Below are 25,053 nucleotides of genomic sequence, written 5' to 3'. Positions count from 1 at the left end.
GTGAGGTGTAGTTCTCTGAGTTTATTCTAGTTGAAATTCATTGAGCTTTTGTGTAGATTAGTGTTTTTAATCAAAATTTGGAAGTTTTTGATTATAATGTCTTGTAATCTTCTGGAGTTTTCGTTTTGTGTATGTAGATAAGCTTGATGGTGTCCCAGAGACTCTCTGAGACTCTGTTTATGTTTCTTCATTCTTCTTTCTATCCTTAGATGGGTTAATCTCAATTGCCTTGTCTTCAGATTTGCTGATTATTTCTTCTGCCTGCTTAGTTCTGCTGTTGAATTCTTCTAGTGAGTTTTTCATTTCAGCTGTTGTACTTTTTAATTCCAGAATTTCTGTTTGGTTCTTTTTAAAAATTTATTTCTCTTTATTGATGTTCTCTATTTGCTCAGATACTGTTATTTTGGCATGTTTTCCTTTAGTTCTTTGGACATATTTAAAATAGCTGGTTGAAAGTCGTTGTTTAGTAAGTCCAGTGTCTGGACTTCCATAGGGAGTTTCTATTGACTGCTTTTTTCTCTGTGTCAAAGAGCCATACTTTCAAATTTCTTTGCATGTCTTGTAATTTTTTGTTGGAAACTGGCCATTTTAAATTGTGGCAACTCTGGAAATCAGTTTCTTCCCCCTCTCAAGATTTGTTTTTGCTATTGTTTGTTTTAAAGTGATCTTTCTCAACTAATTTTGTAAAGCCTGAGTTCTTTGTTGTCAAGCCACTGAAGTCTCTGCTGAGTTAGTTTAGTAGTCAGCTAAGAATTGAATAGAATTTCTTGAATTCATGGAAGCAGTAGGTCTACTAGAGTAGTTGTTACGAAGTACTCAAATAAATCACAACTGTGATAAAAGCCATGAAATCACATAACATGGGTGCTTAACCTAATGAGTGTTTTGAGCTGGGAAAGACCTTTCCCCAAGGAAGCGGCATTTAGATTGATATTTGGAGAATGTTTAACAGTGAAGAGGGATTCAAGATAGTGTTTTTTGGGGGATAGGATGTAGAATCAGGGTGTGGTTCACAGGGAAGAGAATTATGTTGGTAGAGTTTTATTTATTAAGCTGATGGTGAGAACATATGTACTGTTACGTGTCTTCGTAGCTTTCAGACTAAAACCTTTGTATGTGGAAAATTTCAGATACACATGATATAAATAGAATTGTATAATAAACTTTTTTCCTTCATGTTTTTCAGTGTAGACTGGCTTTTCCACGTGATGGGAATCCTTATCTTAGAATTTTTTCTTAGACTGTTGGCCTCTGGAGAGGTTGTGACTAATTTCTGAGCCCCAGATTAAAGCATTAATAGACTCACTGGTATGACTTGGTCAAGTTGGACTAATTCACTGTAGTCCAGGGTCATGTAAGAATGTTGAGCTCCCAAGGTAGCTGTTGGGATGTCTGTGAAAGGAGGGTAGTTAGAATAAGAGAGAGTGTTTGGAAGAAGGCAAGGGTGCCAGGCAGACAGTACCATGGATGTTGACACTAAGGATTACAGTGGGCTGAATTTTAGGACTTATTTTACAAATTCTAAACACAGTCTGTTGATGTTAAGTGAAACTGTTAAAATTTACCAGCAATATGACTTTACAGTACGTGAAAACTGATGTCTTTCTAATACTTTGAAGGAGTTGAAAATGCCTGACTATTATTGGAACCAATATTTTATTTATTGATACTTCTCTTTGATTGGCAATTAGTTTTAGAGAGTGCTCAAGTTAAATTAGCAGAACATAGTAGTTATATAATTATGCTGAACATGAATCACACTTGAAAATCTGGCATTCATGTACTCCTGGGATATATAACCCAAATACCCAAAAGCATTATGTGGTCTGAAGTTATTGAAAGTAGAAGCTTTGGGCATTCAGGCATCTCAGGAGTAACCTTTCTAAAAAATCAGACCTGAGCACCATATACCTTTCCTTACAATCTTTTAATGACTACTCATCATATAAAGTCCAAAGTCTAGAACAACACAAACATGGCCCTTCAAGAACTGACAGGCATTTCTTATTAATTCCCTACATACATGATCCATTCTAGCCTTAGGAAATTAGTTAAAAATTTCTGAATTTACTGTAGTGTTTTCTGTGTCTGTTTTTGTATATGAGTTATTCACTAAGCCTAAGATCACTTTCCTTTATTTAGAGTCTCCTCATTGAAGGCTTTTTATTTTGTTTAAGCTCAATTAATTACATCCTTCATACTAACTATTATATTTAGTAGTTGACACTGTTATAAGCTGCCTTATAGTAATTTTTTTAGATACCTGTTACATTCCTTAAATTGAGTTACTCAAGGGCAGAGGTTGTGTTTTAATCTTTGCAGTATCTTCCATGCCTTACTTTATTGTAGTTGATCAATTAATGCTGATTGAGTAAATGAACATTTTTGTTCTTCATTTTGAGAATATTAGAGGGGTTGTTCCTTTAGTTGTTTATTATAAGATGTCACAGATTTCAACACAAATTGGCTCTATGAGAAAACAGAAGAGAGTAATTAAATAAAATATAAGTAGTTTCATGCAGGAACAGTTTTCTGAAGTTGAAACTAGTATGTTACTAAATTACCTCGAGTGAAAGGTCAAATTTCTAGAATGATTTTGTTTTAGTTGTTAAAGTAAATGGCATGTAAGAGAACTTTAAGTTCATATGGCAAAAACAGAGAAAAATTGCAAAGTTAGAGTCTCTGAGGTTTCTGATGTTTCATAGACTAACAAAAGGTTGCTTTATTAGCAGCATTAATGAACGAATTGCTTTATTGGCTTAGGCATACTGGTAGCTTTGTCGGTCCAAAGAGCTAAGAGTTCTTATTTCAATTCATGATTATGTTAGAGTAGTGAAGTGAAAGCCGTTGACCTTCTCTTAAGCAGAAAATAGAAAGTTTTTACAAATAGATTAAAGCCTTATAAGAAATGTAATGAAGCAGTAACTTATCAAATCACTTAAAATTTGAGTTTTCAAAATCTTTTTATGTACCAATTTTACAACAGTAGTAGATTTTTATAGACTTATTAATTAGTACTTAAAATAATAACTTTAACAATAGGATGGTTATGTAGAATTAGGTCAAAATGATTGAAAAAAATCTATGAATTATTAGAATGGATAAACTTTCAATTCTCCAAATGGTGATGCATATTAAGAGCAATATGAGATATACGTAGTATTAGACTTTAGAGACGGTGGCAAACCTTCCAAGTTATTTTTTGTTTAGGTAAATGAATTGCATTTTGCTTTTTAGAATCATTTTGAAAGTGTCCATTTGCTTCTGTTAATTTACATCAGAGATTAAAGTAGGAGAAGTCACCTGGAATTATGGAACTTAAGTATTGCATAGGTGTATAAGCAGGAATTATGGAACTAAGTATTGAATAGGTATATAACAGAATTCAGATTTTGTATAGCAGCAATTTAAAATTATAAATTTCTGAATGATGGACTATTTAAAAATATAAAGAATACAAGGATGAATATAAAATACTCATGCATTCATACTAACCAGATTGACAAATACTAACATTTTGCTGTAACTGTTTCAGAACTTTTAAAATAAATTAAAAATATAACTGAAAATTACTGATCTCATTCTTTTGCTGCCAAGAGGTAATTACTAATCTGAAGGTATCTTTTAAGTTTTTTATACTTTTATGCACACATTTATATAGAAGGATAAATAGGATTGATTTGGTTTGGAAACTGTAAATAAATAGTATCATATTGTTTGCAAATGTTTATAGCTTGCTTTTTTTTCACTTAGTGTTCATTTCATGATTTTTCCATGTTGATATATGTATGTATTTAAAGTTTGCTTATTTTAGTTTTTTCCATTATTTGTGATGTTAAGCCAGATTATTTGGTTTAGCTGGTGCTGCCAGATTTCTTTATCATAAAGATACCCTTTTCCCTTTGATAATTAATCCATCCTTTGAGGCTGAGTTAATATTATTTCTCAATAACCTTTCACCCAATGATTTTAACATCTTTTGTTGATTTTTGCCTGAATCATTGATTACATTGATGCTTGAAAAATGGTAATTTTCTAGTTTATGCTTCTTCCCACATTTATTAGCTGGCAGAGCTTCTGCCTTTTTTTCGCTGTCACATGTGGGCTCATGGATTCTTCTTTTTATTCATTGGGCTACGATCCATTATTGTTATATTTCTTTTGAAGGCTCAAATTGTTAAAAATTTAGCCAATAGGAACTCATTCAATCTGGTTTTTGTGTCTTTTTGGAATGTCCTATCATTTTAGAGCTCTTATTTACTTCCTGGCACAATAAAATGTTCTGTTCTTACCTTATGCTTTCCATACTCCAGACCTGGAAACACCTGTTCAGGGATCCCTGTTTCTCTTGTTGGGTATTTACAAGCAACCTTGTGATTACTGGCTGTGTTCTTTATTACTGGACGTCGGTTACTTCTAGAGGCTCTTTCACTGGACACGGAGCAAGGAATTATACTTAAAAAGACTGCTAATATTTGTGATTCCAATCCAATACCCCAGGGTTCTTCTCCTCCTGGTCATATTTGGATCTCTACTCCCACAGTGAGGATCTTCGTTAACAATAATACCAATATACATTTATTCATTTGCTCTGTCCTATAATATACATGATATAATGTTGAAATTGCCATACCAATACCACTGTCAGCAATAAACCCAGTTTGTAAAGAAAGTAAGATTTCAGTGCACTTTTTTGTTCATATGATATATCCCAGTGAAGGTTTGTATCAGAGTACTATGCTCGTAAGTTATTTTAGTTAATTATGTTTTTTATGTCACCAATTTAAATACTCAAGTTCATTTGTTTTTGTTTATATTCAGTTTTAGCCCCTTCCCATTATTGATTCAATTTTATTTATTTTTTTTAGACTAGTAAAATAGTAAAATGGCTAAAAGGCAAAGCTATATAAAAAGGCATTCTTTAAAAATCTTATTCTCTTCTCTATCCCTTTTTTCTCTTTTCATTCACTGTGTAGGTAACCGGTTTCATTAGTTTCTGGTTTATCCTTGTATTTCCTTTTATAAAAATAAGCATGTTATGTGTTCATGCATTTCTGTTGTATATATGATTAATATTCTTATTTTATACAAACAGTATAGTATATGTACATATTCTCTGAGTGAAGTTGAACATCAGCTTATTGAGCTGTAGGAAAACATTTGTTGATATTTTTATGTTGGTATTTAGTGTTGTTATTCATTAACTTGGGGAAAGCAAATATCTTCATGATGGTAAGCCATCCTTTCCAAAAGAATAGGGGATGTTTTTTCATTTGTTTACTTTTGTATCTTTCAGAAGTGTTTTAAAGTTTTCCTTATAGAAGTTTTACACTTTTATGTTTATTCCTAAATATTTTTATCTTTTTTGTTGTTTTTGTAAATACTGTTTTCTCTTCAGTTAAATAAGCAATTTGAAACATTTTCCTTTTAGTAGGAAAGTTAAGCCTGTTTATAATATCTTGATATGACAGTATTTCTTCTAATTGATACATCGTATTTACTGTTGTTTTATGCTATGTGTACGTTTTCCTTTCTGGGCTATTTATTTCCTTACTCTTTTTGAAAATTACTTTCTTATTTAGGAAGGTTGACATTTTTGTTTTAATGACTAACTTTATACTAATACTTTTTATAATAGACTGCCAATAATTGCTTTGTCTGCATTAAATAAATATCTTTTGACACTCGCTTATTACATATTCAACACCAATGAGCTGATTCTTCTGTTTTTTTAATCTCTGTTTTCTTCACATTAAAAATAAATTCCGTTACAATTTGTTAGAGAATATAATATTTAAATACTATTCTTCTGTCCTTGTTCATACCTTTGTTTTAGTAATATATCTAAAATTAAATATATTAAATATATCCCACTGTTCAGTAAAGATTTTGCCAAAGTTTTCTGTCTTTTTTGGATGGACTGAAGCTCATTCTTTTGTAGGTTGCTCAGAATTGGGCTATGAATAATATATTCCCTGAGTTCTTGCATGTCTAAATCTGTATTTCTGTAAGTCTTGGTAGTTAATAAGATACCTGACTGGATATAAAATCCTTGGTTTATGCTTTCATTCCTTGGGTTTCTTGAAAAAGATGCTGCACTGTTGCCTCAGTTTGAATGTTGCTGTTTAGAAATCTGTTGCCAGGCTTTCTTTCTGTCCTTTGTAAGAGGCTTGGTATTTTTGTCTGGAGGCCCTATAAGTTTTTTTTCTACTTCCTTTTGAAGTTTTACTAGGCTTATGTTTTGGAGTTTTTTATTCTGGGTTTTTCCAAGTATACAGTAGGTTGTTGCTAAAAATTCACGTATCTTGTGCTTCTTCCTGGCCACCACATACAAATAAACATTTGTTTTTGTTTGGGAAATACTTTAAGTTATAGTTTTAAATATTAGTTCCTTTATTTTGTTTTTTGTTCTTCAGAGCTTTCAGTTATACATATGTTACAGCTTCTATACAGATCTATGTTAATAATTTTTTTCTGTGATCATTTTTTCTTGTATATTTTTATTCTCTTGGCTGTCCTTCTCTTGTTCCTTACTTTCCCTTGTATTTTCATGTGAATCCAGCCTTCCTTTTTATTACTTATTTTAAAAGTGGTTTATCTTTTTCTCCATTTTTCCCCCTGCCTGAGTGCAGTCAATTCTTGTTTCATATCTTGTTGTGTTTTGTCCATTTCTACTTTGGATTTTTGGTTCTAGATTTGGTTCTAGATATATATATATATATATATATATATGTATATCTATCTATCTATCTATCTATCTATCTATCTATCTATCTATCTATCTCCTGTTACGGATATTTAGTTTATTTTAGAGTATGATTTTACAGTTTTTTTCTGTTTTGTGGAATTTTTTCCTTCGATGAGAATTTTTGTTAACTGAAGTATTTGGACGTGGAGTGTCTATGTTCTTATAGTAGCTTTAAAAAAAAATTAGTGTTATCTGCTATCTCTGTTCATTTCCTGGCTCAGCATTATAAGTTGTGTGTAGGAAGGGGTGAGAGATTTGCTTGGTTTATAATGTTTCCTGTTCAAGAACTTTCTTTTTTGTTGGCATGGTGAAGTACACTTTCTTTAACCTACAAGTTGTTTTGTTTTCTTGTTTTTGGTGTTTTGGTCTGAGAGGGGTTAGAGGGAAGGGGATGTATATTGTACAAATTTTGAAATTCTTTTTTGTTTTTGCAGAACACTTAGTGTCCACCCTTTGCTTCCTTTTTTCCCTTCACCAGCAAGCTTCTAAGGGATACCCCATCCAGATTATCTCACTGTCTCCCAGAAGTGTTGCCTTCCTGGGATTGCCATCTCTGATCCTGTTAGATATTCAGAACTTTTGTAAAGTGGCCATTAAAGACAGCTTAAATGATGGGTTAAAAAGATCATTGCTACAGTTCTATCAGTTATGAATGAAAACTACATAATTGTTTAGTAATTATCATAAATGTCCATTGTGGTCATATTTAAAGGAAGACCAGACACTACTTTTAATTATTTCCTAATTGAAAAGCTATTATTTTGACAACTTTTGTTAAAAGTATTAGAAATACACACACACACAAACACACACACACACCCCTCTATATATGTTTATATTCAGTCATTATGAACTTATATTTTCTGTCATTATGAACTTAACATTGAAGGAAAAATATACCTTATGAACTAGTATTAATTGATTTAACTTCCCACTTTAACTGTTAGTTTCTTGAATTTTTAAAGAAATTTGTGAGGTCCTGATTTAATTTAAATAGGAACTTTAAATATTTGGCTGTTTAAAGTATTTGTCCATTAGGGGACATAGTAAAGTCTATTTTGTTTATATTGTCTTGATTTTCTAAGGTCTTGCTTTTTGTTGCATTTAGTGGTGTGGTCTAGTATGGTCTAGTCTGTTAAAGGGAGAGTCACGTACTAATAGGATAAACACTGTTTATCAGAGCATCAGTTTTACTTAAAGAGTTGGACAAAAGAAATGAAAGAAAATATTTTAACTTTTTATAAGATTGGCCCTTAAATCCTAAATACTTTGTAGCCAGTGGGGTAATAGGAAAGGATACTGGGATTCAGAATACTTGGTTCTAGATCCCTGCCTTTTACTAACTACGTATATTATTTCAAATAAATCCTTTGGGGCTTTTGTTTTCCCCATTTGTTAAATAGGGTTGATAGATTTGATTTTGTAGAACCTTTCTTTTTTTCCCCTCAGTTATTGTAACATTCTTTTACTTATTTTTTTTTTAAACTCAGTTTGAACAGTATAGTCTTAGGGATTATGTGAGATGTTAGGACTCCATAAGGTTTTAATTTATTGCAGAATTTGCCAGTTGCAGATACCAAGGTGGGCAGTAGTTTATGTTTTTCTAGGTAAAGTGTTTTGTTTTAAGGGATTTAGAATTCTCACAGTGGTTGTATGTCACTGCAGTAAGATGATCAGCTGGGGCTTGTGTTGATTTAAGGAGTATGAAGGCGGTAGTGAAATATATGACACAGGCTTACTGAGAAGTATGTTGTAAAAATTGGTAATTAACAAGAATTTTGAGGAATTTAGAAATATTTTTAAGGTTTGTGGAAATATTGAAGAAAAATGATGAGAGCATACTTTATAAAGGTGTAATTGTGTAGTGAAAAGGATTATAAGAATGCAGATAAGTTGTACTGAAACTTATGTTCTGTAGTGTTTTGGTAACTAGGGCAAATAAGATATTTTAAAAGTACCATGAGTTTCTTTTTTAATTTGTTGGTAGTGTTTATGAGACTGTCATCAGAACATTGAGGGATTCCTTTCAAAATGTTTGAGGTATTGTGTAAGCATTCATTTGCAGTTTTGTAGGAATGAGGCAAGAAGCTTGAGAGGGTGAATACTGAGTGCTGTGCCTTCTTTGTTAAAGAAATAGAAATGCAGCATGAGATTTTTAAAGTAAAAATTTACATCTTTTATAAGATATTCTGTTAGTGTGAAGTTTTTCGAAGACATGTGAAGTATAAAATAGGATTCAGTTCCCTATAAGGTAGGGTAAACTGTTCATTTGGAGTGGGTTGATTTGTGGAATATTGTAATTAGGCTAAATTGAATGGGTGATGGGCAGTTTGAGAAGTGATTTCCAATGCTTTGTTCCAGATAATTCAAGATCTGATATTGGTGTAACAGCTGACAACTCTTTTTTTTTTTTTAATTGGAGTATACTTGATTTATAATATTGTGTTAATTTCTGGTATATAGCTTAGTGATTCATTTATACATACTATGTCTTCCTTTTTCTATTCTTTTTCATTATAGGTCATTACAAGGTGTTGAATATAGTTCCCTGTGCTATATGTAGGACCTTGTTGTTTATCACAACTCACATCTCTTGACTAGCTGAGACCCTGCTTTTTAAATATTCTTTGCCAGTCTGGCTGTAACTTTTCCACCTTCAAAATTAAAATAGAAAACAATAAAAAGAAAACAATATTGAGGAAATAAATCACTAGCTCTATTTAAAGATGCTAGTTTTTCCAATATCAGTATTCACGTGGTTACCATTCATGAACAATCATTATCAGATTTATTGCTGAGTAAACAGTGTGTAGTCCCTGAATTCATGTGCATCTTTTGTTTTCGGTTACTTCCTTACCTGCTTGCATCCTAATCGTTCTTTTTAAATCTTTAGTGTATTACTAGAAACCATAGTTAGATAAGTTGCCTAGCAAACCTGTGTCTAGTTCTTTAGATTTGGGATGGGATCTGTTGACTGTTGACTCTTCAAAATAGAATCTAAATTGTGATCCTGGTCCTTCTCTTAAGTATATGCCTTGTTTTGGTGAGATGTGTGACTTTTGGGGTGGTCTCCCTCACATTCAGTCAGTTGATCTTTTTCTTTTAGGTAAGGTAAGACAAACTTCTCTGAAGGGAGAGTCCCCTCCCCGCCATATGTTCTAAAGTGCCCTTCAAGTTAACAATTTTGTTCATTTCAAAAGTTGTCCAAAGTGGAAACTGAAAGTCTTAAGTTGTTCTTAGTGAAAATATGCAATTTAGAAAGATAATTACCTGAATTAGAATAAGCAGCTGCTTGAGAGTGGGTTGACTGATGAAAAAAATCAGTTTTATGAAAATGTGTCTTTAGTACCTTATGTCTCAGAACTGCAACCAAATGATTGGCTACTTTCAAGTAGAAGCTTGACAAATGTCTGGCTGGTTGGAAGTTTGGAGAGATCTCTACCAGGTCAGACTCATAAGTAAAACAACCCAAGACTGAGGAAAGTTATGGTGAGATTTTCATGAGTTGTGTAAAGTTTGTCCAAAGGATGCTCAGCCTCTGGGAATTGTTCAGGGAATTGACCTGTTGGGGCCTGTGCCATTCTGTTCCTCTGAACATGGTCTCAGAGGCTTAAATGACAGAAACATCCCACAGCTCAGGACAAATAGGCTGTCGTGAGTAATAAGACTGGTTTCCATCAAGGATAAAAGTTTTCAAATCTGATCAAATAATGATGTTATTTAATTTAGAGAGAGGAAGTTAGATTTAAAGTAGTTATTAGATAAATATAATGGAAAAAACAGATAAAAGGATATGCAGATAGAACTGTTTCTATTTTGAATAAAGAAGGCAGTATTAACCTAAAATTTTTTAGATATGTAAGAATGTTTATTTGGGAGCCTTTTCTTCAAAGGGTTATTGATATTTTAAAGTCTTAAGATTTTCTAAGCAGCAGGGTGAAGTATTGTGCCTTAAAGTTTTTATGAATGCCTGGCTTGTCTATCTGATTGCTTTTAAAATCAATTTCTGTGTTAGCTATTAACACTTTTAGTATCTGCGAGATAACACATTTGTAAACCTAACTTGAGCCTGTGTAGAACAGGCATTCGCAAGACTTTCTGCAAAACCTTTTCTGCTATTAAGAGAAAATCATATATGCAGATACTAACTACTATATATATAAATAGATAAGCAACAAGTCCTATTGTATATATAGCATAGGGAACTATATTCAATACCTTGTAATAGCTTATAATGAAAAAGAATATGAAAAGGAATATACATACATGTATATAACCACTATGCTATACCCAAGAAACTAATACAACATTGTAAACTGACTATACTTAAATTAAGAAACAGAGGTGAATTGTATCATATATGAATTGTATCTCAATAAAACTGCTTTTTAAATAAGAGAAAAGAGAAAATCATAAGGAATCCCTTCTTGGTAAAATTTATATTTACATTGAAACTGTTCTTAAACTTACTAATGCAAAATAGCCAGACATATTTAATTAATCTTTATGCAGTCTATAGAAATAAATTGAAATACATTGTTAGGAGATTCAGATTTTCAGATTACTGTGTTACAGATTACTGTGTTACAGTACAGTGTCCTGGAGTTATTTAAGAATAACTGAAGAGAAGTGATTTTTCATCTATTTTATTTTTTTTAAATTAACTTCTGAAATAATTGAGGTATAATTTATATACAGGAAAGTGTAGATAAACTTTTCTATATTGATGAACTTTTACAAAGTGAACACAACTTTGCGACCGTAACCTAGATCAAGATATCAACTCCTCTGAAGCCTCCCTGTGTCCTGTCCCAGTCAAATAACCCACTCACCTCAGGGTTAACTACTGTTCTGACTTTGTGGTCAGAGATTAGTTTGGCTTGTTTTTGAATTTAATAGAAACAGAATTATATACATGCTCCCCCCCGTACCCCTGGTGCTTTCATACAGCATTCTGTTTGTGAGATGTATCCTATTTTGTGTGTGGCATTAGTTTTCTCATTTTCACTGAGGTTTAGGATACTATCATAAGAATATACTGCAGTTTCTCTGTTCTACTGCTCATGGACATTTGGGTTATGTGCACTTTGGGGCTCTTTAAATAACGCTGCTATGGTAAATCTTATACATAACGTTCCCTCCACATACGTACACATTTCTTTCTATCGATTGTGTACCCAGGAGTGGTACTGTTTAGTCGTTGGATAAGTGTATTTTCACCTTATACTAAATAGATACTTTCAGTTTTCCATACTGGTTATATCAATTTACATTTCTACCTGCAGTTACGAGAGTGCCATTTGCTGCATATGTTCTATTACACTTGGTATTCTCTTTTTTTGATGAAAAACTAATCATTTTGATGGGTAATAGAATCTTACTGTGTTGTTTATCTGTATTTTCCTGAGGATTAGTGATGTTGAAAACCTTTCCAATATGTCTATTCGTTTTTGAAATTATCTTTTGTGAAGTTTTATTTGGTCTTTAGCGTATCTTAAAAATTGAGTTGTCTTTTTTCTTGGTGATTTAAAGTTGTTTTTTTAAAAAATATTTTATATATGAGTCTTTTGGACATGTGCATTGTGAATATCTTCTCCTACTTTGTAGCTGGCATTTTCATTTCAAGAACACAATTTTTAATGAAGTCCAGTTTGCTATGTTTATCTTTGTCTTGTTTGAGAAACTGTTACCTACCTCAAAGTCATGATGGTATTTTCCTGTCATCTCACAGCTTTATTGTTTTAAACTTTATTGTTTGGGTCTCTTAACATACTTTTTTTCTTCCCTCCTTTTCCATGGCCTGTGGATGGCTGTGATTCATTTGATTTTGATTTTAATAGTAGTAGAGATAGAAAATCTATCGGTATGACATAACCAAAAAAATGTTTTTATTTTATTTTTATATATGGTATTGTAACTTCTGCATGGCAACGTCTTCTGCTAGTTAAAATAGATGATTTTTTTATTCTGTTGATTCTTTTAAAGAAATTTAAAAACTTTTTTTTCTGACTCTATAAAAAGTGGCAATCAGTTTTACTATATATACTATGTCATACTCTGTCTTGTTTTTGGGGAGTCATAGTATGATGCCTTAAAGACATTGGGTTGTGCAGTCAGTGGCAGCTATATATAAGCAGATGAATGAAACTCTATAAGGCTTCGTTTTGTAATTTACAGAATGGAGAGTAAATAAGGTGATTTTTAAAAGTGTATATAAGTTTTTTCAAATCTGGAGCAATGTGCCTGGCAAACCATAAGAGCTCTATATATGCTTTATTCTTGAATTTTTGAACTTTGTTTTGAGGGTTATTTTGACTTGAAACTTGACTAAAAGGATGTGTACTCCATTTATTACAAAATTATTTACAGTTAATTTTCTAAGTAGTAAAATTAATTTGTTTATGCATTTCTTTTTATTATAGGTAAAATATTTTAATTTTAATTAATTTTTAATTCTAGTATCAACAGGGTGGATTTTAAAGTATTTCCTTATGTTAATTTTTAATAAAATAGAATAACTATTTTGTAAAATATCTTTCTATTTCATTGGCTCTACTTTAACTCTGTAGATGCTACAGTTACGTTGTCTAACTGCTACTTAAAAGATGGTAACCAGATACCAGAATGTAGAGTATGACAATGTATGTTGATGGTTAGGAATAATTTAACATACGAATGCTTTTCTAAGACCCTGTAAGCATGCTATTGTCTTGGTCTGTAATTTTGAGATCTGATTTGTTACAGAGTTCACTCTTTTTGTAGTCTAGTAAACTGCCAATATCTTGATAATTTATTAGCTTTTCCATATGTGGCATATAAAACTTCAGTAATTTGTAGGATTAGGAAAGATTTTGTTAATCATTTGCCAAAGTTCAGCACATACTTTGGATTTTAAAGTAGTGTGAAAAAAACAAATTGTCATGTTATTAAGATTCTTGGATAGATTTTACATATCAGGGGTAACTTCTGAAGTTGAAAAATTATTCCTTATGTATTTATTTTTTTATTATTTAAGGAGTCTCAACCATCAGTGGGATTTTTAGAAGGATATCTAAGTATTTGGTAAGTACATATTCTCCATGCTAAACCCCTTGCATGTTACTTAAGTTTACATGTATGTTATATTAATGATATTTACAATAATAGCCAGTGTAAATTACAATTATTTATATTTCTTTTAAGTTTTACCTAGTCTGGAATTTTCTTCTCTTCATACTCATTCTGATCTTCTTCTGGTTCTTTCTACATATTATGTCAAGAAAATTCTTCTAGTGTGCAGCCTAAGTATTAAAAGTGTTCAGAGAAAGAAATAGTCTTGGGGGACAGAAATGCTAATACTTTGTGGATGAAACAGGATTTTCCCTACAGGAGAGTTTTGTTTTTTAACAGTTTTGATTAGCTGTCGATACTAATACACATACTTTTTTTACTTTAATCCTTATGTGAGGTCCAGTTTGTCACAGTAAGCCCCTGTAAAGACTGATCAGACTCTGTGCTGTTTCCTTTCTGAGCTACTCCGCTTTCTTTGTAATAACATTATAATATGAAAATTTGATACATGCCTGTACTTAAGAGTTTCATAAACTTTTGATTTCACTTAGGTAATGCTTTTACTGTTTTATTTTTGAGTGAAAGTAGGAGAATTAATCTCAGAATGTGTTTTTCTTCACTATATAATATTTTAGAACTTGTGTACTGGGGTGATTACATAGGTATAACAAGGTTTCAGTTAATAATAATAGATTTAAAAATTATTAAATATACCTCAACAATGAGGGGAAAGTACTGATGCATTGACTGTTAACCAAGTTGCATTAATGTAGTTTTTTGATTAATATAGTCAATAAAATATTTTTAAGGATGAATACATTTATTTGATTACCTAAAGGAAATCTCCTAGATACATGAAGAAATATTAATAAGTCTTGATGTCTTTTATTATGCTTTTTAATGTGTTTGAAGCAATAAATATTCAACCAAATGATAATTCTAAAATTCTATAATAATCATAGATGATGTAAGTATTCAACAATTATATTACACTGTTTACTATATACTTATAATAAATGTAACGTTTTTAGGAGCAAATGATGTTACAGAAATCTCTTAAACAAATTTTTACTACTTTAAAATGCAGTGACTGATTTCTGGAGATACATTAAGTAGAAACAGTAACTTACTGCCATATTTTTCCCTCATTGATACAGATACTTGAGTTAGTTTGAGGGAAGCAAACATCTTTGCATTACATATGTTTGTGACATATATTTTATTTTTGCAAATATACTCATTTTTAATGACTCCTTTGAGATATATAGCTCACATACCAGAAGATTCATCCCTAAGTGTACATTTAAGTGGTTTTTATTATATTCAGAGTTGTACAATCATCACTACTATCTGGTTTCAGGCACCCCTTCCCCCAACACCTCTCCCCACCCTCAACCCCACCAGCACCCTAGGCAACCACTAATACACTTTTCCTAAGAATTGCCTCTTCTGGACATTTCTTACAAATGCAATCATACAATATTTGTTTTTTTTTTTTTGCATCCGGCTTCTTTCACTTAGCATAATATTTTCAAGATTTACTCACATAGTAGCATTATGTATCATTCAATTTTATGGCCAAAAAATCTTCCATTGTATACCACATTTTGTTTATTCATTCATCAGTTGATGGATTGTATCTATGTTTTGGCTATTAGGAATGTTTCTGCAATGAACATTCTTGCAGACGTTTTTATGTGTACTTATATGTTCATTTCCTTTGAGTGTATATTTATAGGGGGTAAATTTATAAGGGGCGGTTAGTATAGTAACTGTGTTTAGCTCAAGGAACTATCAAAATGTATGCACTATGTTATAATCTCACCACAGTATATGAGGGTTCCAATTCTCCCCTCTCTCACAGACATTGATTGTTATTATTGGTGGTTTTTTTTTTTGTATTTTAGCCATCCTGATAGATGTGAAGTGGTATTTCATTGTAGCTTTGGTTTTCATTTCCACAGTGACTAATGATGAGCATTATTTCATATGCTTATTGACCATTTACATATGTTTTTTGGAGAAATGTCTGTTCGGATCTTTTGCCCATTTTTAAATTAGGTTGTCTTTTTATTGTTAAATTGTAAGCATTCTTTATGTGTTCTGGAAACTAGCCCTTTATGAGATAATACAATTTGCAAATACTTTCTCCCATTCTGTGCATTGTCTTTTCATTTTCTGGTGTCCTTTGAGGCACAAAAGTTTTAAATTTTGATGAAGTCTGATTTATCTCTTTTTTGTTGCTTGTACTTTTGGTGTCATTGCAGATTTATTTTAAAATACACATTCACTGATAGTCTAGGTTTGTGACAAGGTTTTAATGACCACAGGACTGTAAAGCATTGACATTTCCTGTGTTTGACAGCCAAACCCCAAAGGAAGCAATTATCCTTGTATTTGTGCTTCAATTCCTCAGCTAATTGTTTTAAGCAAAACATTATGTTTTGATCCCATGTGTTGCCATGAAAACATCAGATGTGTGTGATATGTTTATTGACATTAGTCTTACAAATTCATGCTTAATTTTTTGGACTGGAGAAGAACTTAATACTTTAGTTATCATGGCATTCATTGCATATTTGACTTCATACCTTAATAAGCCATTGCATTTTAGGCTAAGAATATTATCAGAGTTCTTTTTTATTTTTCTTATGAAGAGAAAATAGATTTGATTAACCTTATTGATTTTAATCTTGTACAGGTTATTTGTAGGCAGTGACCTGTTGATGTTTTTGTAAACCTGCATATGGAATATGTCTATTTTTCTTTTACTTTATTAGGTATGTGTCTTTTTAGTTTTTATGGGACCATTTTAGATTCTTATTTTTTACATTATGTGGCTTTTTATCAATTGAAGGCATGTTTCAGAATGTATTGGCCTATAATGCCTAATTTAGTTTTTTAGAGAAATGGCATGTAACAGTGGGATGTTACTACTTTTAGTAGCATCGGCTTTCTGTGTAAGGGTAAGGGGTTGTAATACAGTGTAATAAATACATTTTTATTGGAGAAGTTTATTTTTTTATCTTTCATGTTATCTAACAGTATTCTGTATAAATTTCAAGTAACCAAAAATCTATTTTAATGAAATTTTATAGAGTTAAGATCATTGATATTTTTCTCACTGATTTTAAATCCAGTGTCCATTGGTTAACAGTCACTTAAGTGCCCATTGGATGAGTGAAATTGTTCTTCACATTGATGTTTTTATAGTTTGTCTTATATTATCCATGGACATTTTGCAATGGAAAAGAAGATAAAAACTGACATCTCATTCATGGTGGTGTTCAATTTTCAATTGTGATAAAAAAAATTAAGGAAAAGATTTAGCTGAGTTACCTCCTCCTATGGTTGTATGTCAAATGTGGTAATTAAGAGGATTTTGATGACCTGTTTATGGCTGAATTAAGGCAAAATGGCTTTTGTGCACTCTTCTGTCTCCTTTCCCTTCTCTTGTTCTGTGTGCCTCCTAACACAATCATTGAATATATATTAGTTCTCTTTGAGTATTTATATTTGAAATGGGAGTTTAAGATTAGGAGAGACCTCTTTTTCTTACAAGGGTAAAGAAGGATTACCCTTTAGTTAAAGTAGTTTGTCCTTAAAGACAGTAGCGGCCGGCTTATTCTCTAGGTGGCAGCTTCTCAGCACATGGACTAGAGTTTGCCACTCCGCTGATCCGTCTTGCACCTTGGAGATATTGGTCGGGGTGGTAGGGATAGAACAGTGAAACTGTTCTTCATTGAAGAGTCTTTCACATTACTTTCTAATCTTACTTGGGAAAGCTCAGCTGGACTTGAATTATTCTGAATATCACGCTATTTTTTGTACAAGTGTCTGAAAGCTACTGCACAGTAGTATTGATTCTTGTTTCTCCCAGTACAGTTACTGCAGTAACCACCTCATGCAGAGAAGTTTTCCTAAAGGCTTTTTCCTTCAGAACTCCCTTTTTAAGTGAAAAACTTAATTCAGATTAACTCACATTCATTCTGGTAGCCATCTCAGTTTTATTCTTATTATCCAAGATTTCCATTCTCCTGATCTTTCTTCAAAGATTTCCCAGTCTATTCATCTAAAGAACTACAACTGTGTATTTCTTCTGTTTTATTCCCTGCTTGTGGACTGCCTAGCGTTGCTAGAGTTATATCAATTTTCTGTCTCAAGAGGTTCCTAGTATGAATTCACATTTCCCCTCCTAGTTTAGCTTCAGTGTTTCTTGGTCATCTTTATCTCGTTTTGATCTTCTATTTCATTCCACATTACTAATTATTTGGAACCTTTCCACTCTCCTCCATGACCAGTCCTGTCCCTATTTCTCTTATTCTTTTTTCATTTCATATTTAAACTCTTTCTTTCTTCAGTCTAACTTTACTCAAAGAATATAGTATTTTTATTTCTTTTGAAAGCTAACATCTGTATCCTTAATCTCAATCCCCCTTTCCTTCTCTGGAACCTTGTTGTTTTCATTTATTCTCCCTTTTATGCTCCATGCTGGGTTCTCTGTCTTATCACACTTCATCTGGAAAGATACCTTCTGCTCTTTCCCTGTCCTCCTATTAACCAGCGAGCTTGTTTGCTTTATAGTTGACTCTAGGTGTCCAGTTTCTCAACTCTTATTCAGCTACCTTCTGCAGTTAATACTGGTGTTCTGCTTCCTCAAATGAAAGTAAACCACTTTTTCTCACCTACCCAGGTAGATAAGACATTGGTTAGGCTGATGATAGAATGAATGCTCTGTATCATCTCTAAGATAAGACTGAGTTCCAGTTGCTAATCTGTGTCTTTTCTTTTCTCCTCCTATCCTACCTTTTTCAGCATTTGGTGTTTTGCTTCTCTTTAACATTCACTTCTCCCATGTTTTCTGTGGTAGTCTACTTCAGTGGTTTTTCTACTACTTCTCCAACTAAATGTTCTCTTTGTTCTTGCTTTTTTTCCTTTATATACCCCTTATGTATTAACGGGGTTGAAGCTTTGCTCCTCCTCATTATGTATCATTTCTAGGAGGTGGTCTCTGCTTCATTATGTAAATTACCACAAATTTGTGATGATTCACAAATGCCACATTTTCCTTCATTACCTATTTTACCTCAGTCATTATGTCTTAAGCACACCAAAATTATCTCTCAAGCTGAAAAATTTGTCTTGCACAATGCTTGATAGATGCATGGAACTCAGTAAATACTTGCTGAATCAGTGAATGAACTCACCTGCATCTCCCAGTCTGTTTCTTTTGTTCTTTTTTCAGGTAATGATTTTAACCCTTCATCTATTCTCATATCACAGCCCTATAGCATCTTTGACCAACTCTTGTCTACACTTGTTAATATCAGTTACCATATTTTGATCCTACACTTAAGTAGTGAGGCAGGTGATACTCCCATTTGCAGATGGTAAAAATAAGGATCACAGAGATTATGATTTGCTTATGGCTTCACAGGTAGTGGTGGAGTTGAAAATTAAAATTAGGTTTCTTACCACATGTTTTCTGGTTTTCACAGAAAACATTCTTTCTAATGATAAAAGCACTATGATGGACAAGAAGTTATTCTCAGTGTACTATGTGAGTTAAGGTAGAGAAAACTGAAAGGTGGGAGTACTTTAAAATCTTGCATAATGAGATGAAGTCCTTAATTTGGTGGAAGGAATGAAAATCAAGGATGTGAGAAGTTTGTTACTGACCATTCATAGAATTTTGACATCCAGTAATGATGCAGTGATGCCACTAAAGCAGTTGCGTAAACCATCCCTCAGCTAACAGTAATAAAACCTGGATAAAATATTGAAAGGAAAACTCTATTTAAAAGCAGCAGAAAATGACCAAAAGGAGGCAGAAGCCAGATGAGAAGTTATCCTTTAAAGCTTGCAACTACAATGTGTAAGAATTGTATGTTTGTGGCTCTCTTGCCTTTGGGTGCATTCCTGCCTCCTGTAGTTCCAGTGGCACCAGACAAAAGTTAGGCGAGCCACGCAGCTGTACATTTATTGAGGGAAAACCTAGAAGCAAGTGGACCATTGAAGAGGCTCAGGTTCCTCATGTGAGGATTCAACCAACCGTGGATTGTGTAGTACATATTTAGAGAGAAAAATCCGTAAGTGGATCCATGCGGTTCAAATCCATGTTGTTCAAGTGTCCACTGTATATTTTTATTAATTAAAGAATTACTGATGATTAAAGCAAAAATTATAATACTGTATTGTTAGGTTTATAATGTATATATGAAAACAACAGCACAAAGTTGGTGATATCCCAGGCATAATTTGTGTTTCTCTGATGTCAATGTTGAGCATCTTTTCATGAGTTTTTGACCACTTGGATATCTTCTTCAGTGAAGTATTTCATCAAGATTTTAAGAATTAACATATTACACTGTATTTTATATAGCATGTCATAATAAGATAAATTGACATACTAAACAATATTTAGTCTTCTAATTTATGAACATGGTATATCTTTAGGTTGTTTTTTAAATTTCTCTGAGTAATGTGTGAGAGTTTTTTTTTTAAGGTAATAAAAAAACAACTCTGTACTGATTAAGCAATAATTTCTCATTTCCCTCTCTCCCTGGCTCTTGTAATATCTGATCTACTTTCTGTCTGTATGAATTTGCCTTTTCTAGATATTTTATATAAGTGCAATCATGTAGTACTTGCCCTTTTGTGTCTGGCTTATTTCACTGGGTATGTTTTCAAAGTACATCTAAGTTGGAGCATGCATCAGGATTTCATTCCTTTTTATGGCTGAATAATATTCCGTGGCAATATTCCACAGTTTGTTTATCTGTTTGTCTGTTGGTGGACACTTGGGTTGTTTCCACCTTTTGGTTATTGTGAATAATGCTGCAGTGAATATGGGCGTACAAATGTCTGAGTCTTCTTTTCAGTTCTCAGGTGTATACCTAGGAGTGGAATTGCTTGGTGACATGGTAATTCTGTTTAGCTTTTTGAGAAGCTGCCAAACTGTTTTTCATAGTGGCTTCACCGTTTTACATTACAGCAATTTACAAGGGCCAAGGTTATAGTTTCTCCCCATCTTCATCAATACTTGTTTGTTTCCCCTACAACCACCCACCCTTTTTTAACCCCTTAATAGAGGCACTGGAGATTGAACATCAGTATTTGTTATTTCCTGTCTGTAGTAACTTTTGGGGGCAGATTTCTTAGGATTTTCTTATAAACAGTCATGTGAACAGAGACAGTTATACTTCCGTTTTGATCTCTTCGCTTTCTTTTACCTTTTTATGTTGGATTTCTATAGTATAATATTGAATATAAGTAATGAGAGCAGACATTCTTGCCATATTCCCAAACCTAGGGAGAACATATTTGGTATTTCATTATTAAATATGTTTTTAGCCATAGGACATTCACAGATACTCTTTATCTGGTTGAAAAAAGTTCTTCGCTGAATGATTTTGTTTGTCTATTTTTAATCATTAATGGTATTTGATTTTGTCACTGACTTTTGCATCTGTTGCCACGATCGCGTAGGTTTTCTGTTAAACTATTAATGTGGTTGAATTACATTAATTATTTTTCATGTTAACTCAACCCTGCATTCCTAGATAAACTTTGTTAGGATGTATTATTATTTTTATATATCACTGGATTTGATTCGCTAAAAAGTTTTGTCAAAACTAGAAACGGTCTTCTTTTCCTCTATTTTGTGTAATACCGACATATGTTTGTATACCAGACACATAGTTTGTATAGGTCTGACATATGTTTTCCTTAACTATGTGATAGAATTCACCAGTGAAATCATCTGGGTCAAGAGGTTTTTTTGAAGGAAGGTTTTGGACTTAGGATTTTTTTATTCTTCCTGGGTTTATTTTTTATGGGTAGGTCAGTTATTTTAGTAACTGATGCTTACATGGTTAATCCATTTTTCTCTTATGTAATCTGATTATTAGACTGGGTTTCTTCTCTGTTTTCAAATAGTAGTTTTATTCATTTGGTTTCTTTGGGTTAGTTATGCTAATGAAGAGAGTTCCATTTGTGTATATAGTGATTAAAAATGTATATATATATATATAAAAATTGTCTTCTGTTCATCCATATGTCATTTAGGTTTTGAACTTTTTTCTTCTTTGTTTTAATATTTTTTGGGTACTAAAGATGATTGTAATTCACTGTAGTTTTGTACTTTGGAGTTCTTATAATAGCTGTTTGTGTGTGTGTAGTCCTGTTTTATATTCTTGCCAGGGAAAACTTGATTTTGTTTGATTTAAGATCTGGTGGATGTCATTCCCCCCTATACATTTACTGCTACCCCAGCACAACCTTGTATATAACAAGAACAAATTTCTTTCCTAAGTCACCAATCAGGTTTTGAGCCTACTAGTGTGACTGGAACTTTAATTTTAAAGTCAGGCAGGTTCTAATCCTGCTTCTCTCACTTATCTTTCTCACCGTGGATTTAGTAACACTTTGATTATATTCTCTGTACTTTCTTACAAATCCATTCCTTATGTTCTGTTAAGCTTCTTGAAATTTGTAATTTTTCTTTCTTCCCCTAATGCTACATAAGATTTGAATTCCTAGGACAAAACTCTGTTAATAGTGGGTAATTCTTTTAATTTACCACTTCTTTCTTGTACTCAGTTATGTAATTATTGCCCTGCAGATATCTGAAAAGATGTTTTAACATAAATTTGAAGGTTTTTGTAGGTATAATTAGCAGGTAATTTGTTTGGTTTTGGCTAAAATAATCTGAGTTGGGGATATATTTCATTTAATTTGGGTGTAGTGGTATATACTTACATGGAGATCATTCATGACCACGTATAGTTAAATTATTGCTAGCTGTCCCATTGTAGGAATGTGTTCCAGTAATGTCCAGTGGCTCTAGACATCATGACAGGAATGTATAAGGCTAGAGGCCATGTACAGTATGAATGTATCCTCTGATGGCCATTTCTAGAAGTGTGAGTGCACTGCTATTGGTAGCAAAGGATAAACTACTTTGAAATGTACAGAATCAGAATCAAGTCTGTGGAAACATTTTCAGATACGTATCTAATACTGTAAGATTGGGTTTTCATCCTACTCATTCAAAATATTGGTACTCCTATATAAAAAAAATTGATAATGTAATGTATATAATTGTACATGCACCAAATGTTTTTTTCTATTTTAGTGGAAATAGTATATTTTATAAAAAATTAAAATATGTGATTTCATCTGCTTATCGGTACACTTTAGTGAAAGAAATATGAAATGATAGACTTAGAATTTGGAAGTATGTTAAAGGTGTTTTCTTTTGTCATAGTTACATTTAAAAATTAAGAAAAAATCAGATTAAAATTAATGGAGTATGAAACAGAAATGATTACAGATGTGCTATGAGTAATTAGAAATTATTCTGACATTGCAAAGTGAATTGTGACATAAAAATGTTCTGATCATGCAAAAGCAGTAATTCATTAAGGAAGAAAAAATAAATTATAAACAGAAGTAATGAATAAGCTCTTGGTTTTTTGATAATCCCATTTATGAAAAATATTGAATCATGAAAATAGTGGAAAAATATTTAAATGACTTACTTATTTGAAACCAAATTCTCTTATCAGTGAACACAGCATAAAACTTACAACACACAAAGAATGACATTGATGATTGGTTAACGAATGTCATAAATTTAGGGTGTATAAGATTAGTTATTGTGCAAGAAAAACTTGAATTGAAATCTCAAGTTTATACATGAAAGAGGCTTGACAGAGAATCCTCATATTTGTCAACACTCTCAAAAATTTACATGACATTACCATAACAGATTGTGAAATGAAAAGTTTCTAAACTTTGAATAATAAGAAATAAATTTTGATCAGCTATGCTAGAGGAAGGACTAAATTATCCACCTAATTTCTGTATAAGAAACATTATAAAAGCTTGTCACTTGAAAGTTGAACAAAGAACGCACCCAACAAAAATATATAGGAGCTATGGAATAACAGAATTGTGTCAGATATTTAATTAACACAAATTTTATTTGATAAATGTTATCCATAAAATGGATTTATATATGGCATTTGTCAATCTTTTAAAATTAGTATTTTATCTTTTCCTTAATTCAAATATGTATCAACTTTCATTTGTAATTTTGTATTCTTTCTTTTAAATCCTTCAGTTTTTAGAAACTTCAGGCCCCTCAAAACTTAAGTGTGCCCCTGTTAAGGGGACAGAGCACAGATGCAAGTGGTGTCTGACTTGATTGGTGGAGGATGGTTTAGAGAGACTGTCTTTCTGAAGAGGTGGCACTTGAACAAAGATGTGATTAAAGTCATGGAGAGAACTTCTGAGGGTTTGTCGGAAAGAGCAATTCAAGTAGGAGCACTGTGGGTTTAAATGCCTTGTTGGAAATAAGTCTGCTATGCTTATTAAAAGGAGGCAATGAGGTTGGAGCCCAGGGGTTGGAGATGAGGTTGAAAAGGAGAGCAATTATATACTTAAAGCAATTATATATGGCCTGGATAAAAATTTAAGCAATTTAGATTTTGATTCTAGTTATAATAGGGTTACCATTGGCGAATTTTTCACATTTTCAGACTGGCAGTGAAACTTTTTCAAGTGCTCATTTGAGGACGCAGTCTCCTTTCATCTGTTAGGTCCATTATTCTGTTGAGCTTAGTTCTCATGTTCCAACTATATTGGGAAGGAGAAATAACCTGCATACTTGCTCTCTTAAAATACCCAATGCAGAAGGGTAGTCATTGTTTCTAAAAATCATTTTCCTTTGATGAGAACTGAGGTGTAATTGTAAGGGAGCCATGTGCCCTGTTACACTGCTGTTATTGTGAAAGGTAAGAATGAATTTTGGTTAGAAAATTTGGTGCCATTGCTACATTAATACTTAGGTATTAGGACCCTGATCTGACCTAATCTAACTTTTACTTAGTATTCCATGTTAAGGTTATACTATAGTTTAATGTTTAACCATTCTCTAGATTAACATAATTTTGAGATTCTTGATATCATAGGCAAGCCTGTAACAAGCAACCTTCTTATGTCTCCTTGAACATTAGGGTAGCTAACAAAAAGAGTATAATTGCTGTATAATAAGCAGTAAACAAATATAATAGATACTGTGAAATTATCCTTCAAGTGTTATCTCATCAGTGGACGAGTGTATCTACCTCTCCAGTAATACTTGATGTTGTTTTTGATAATCTTAACTCAAAAATATTTTCTCATTGTTTTGATTTGCATTTTCTTAATTATCACTGAGGCTAAACATCTTTGTGTAAGCTTTTGATAAT

General features: G+C 32.3%; 1 protein-coding gene across 5 annotated transcripts in view; it reads left to right on the top strand.

Moving 5' to 3' along the window:
• Positions 1 to 25,053, top strand: part of FBXW7 (F-box and WD repeat domain containing 7) — a 198,894-nt gene that overhangs the window by 43,950 nt on the left and 129,891 nt on the right. For 2 of the 5 annotated variants that reach the window (XM_032464915.1, XM_032464872.1), the window contains one exon: positions 13,764 to 13,810. The exons of the other annotated variants lie outside the window; for them this stretch is intronic. The gene's annotated coding sequence lies outside the window, so the exon portion shown is untranslated. The remainder of the gene's footprint in view (positions 1 to 13,763; positions 13,811 to 25,053) is intronic. 5 annotated transcript variants of the gene reach the window in all.

This window comes from Camelus ferus, chromosome 2 (genome assembly GCF_009834535.1).
Source record: "Camelus ferus isolate YT-003-E chromosome 2, BCGSAC_Cfer_1.0, whole genome shotgun sequence".
In the NCBI taxonomy this organism is placed as follows: domain Eukaryota; kingdom Metazoa; phylum Chordata; class Mammalia; order Artiodactyla; family Camelidae; genus Camelus; species Camelus ferus.
The sequence above is the reverse complement of the archived record's forward strand: the minus strand, read 5'-3'. Positions and strand labels throughout refer to the sequence as shown.